The 368-nt window shown below is 44.6% G+C and overlaps 1 pseudogene; it reads right to left on the minus strand.

Annotated features, from left to right (window-relative positions):
• Nucleotides 1-103: 103 nt before the first annotated feature.
• LOC119594846 overlaps nucleotides 104-368 on the minus strand; it is a 7,548-nt pseudogene continuing 7,283 nt past the window's right edge.

Here is a 368-nt window from a genome sequence, read left to right on the forward strand (position 1 = left end):
TCTTCAACATCTTGGAGACAGATGCCTTCAGATGAGGTACCAAAGGCGGAGGAGTAAAGTAAAGAAAATCCCAAATAGGGTTGGGCAAGCATGCAGCCTTACTTTAGTTTGCTGCATATGCCAAAGCCCTAAGAGCAGCTCCCATTGAATTGTACGATGCCTCGCATTTCGTCGTGAAAAGACCTGATCATGCTTTGTAGTTTGGGTGAACATCCTATCTTATGTATGACCTGAAAAAGGTCAAATGTCTTTGGCAGGTTGATAAATTCGGCATACAGAGGCAAAGGGAGATCATGTATACTGTAGCTCTCTGAGCACGGAATCCACATTGTGACTCAGGGTAGATGAGTTCTGCTAGATTCTGTGGG

This window comes from Penaeus monodon, chromosome 34, assembly GCF_015228065.2.
Source record: "Penaeus monodon isolate SGIC_2016 chromosome 34, NSTDA_Pmon_1, whole genome shotgun sequence".
NCBI lineage: Eukaryota > Metazoa > Arthropoda > Malacostraca > Decapoda > Penaeidae > Penaeus > Penaeus monodon.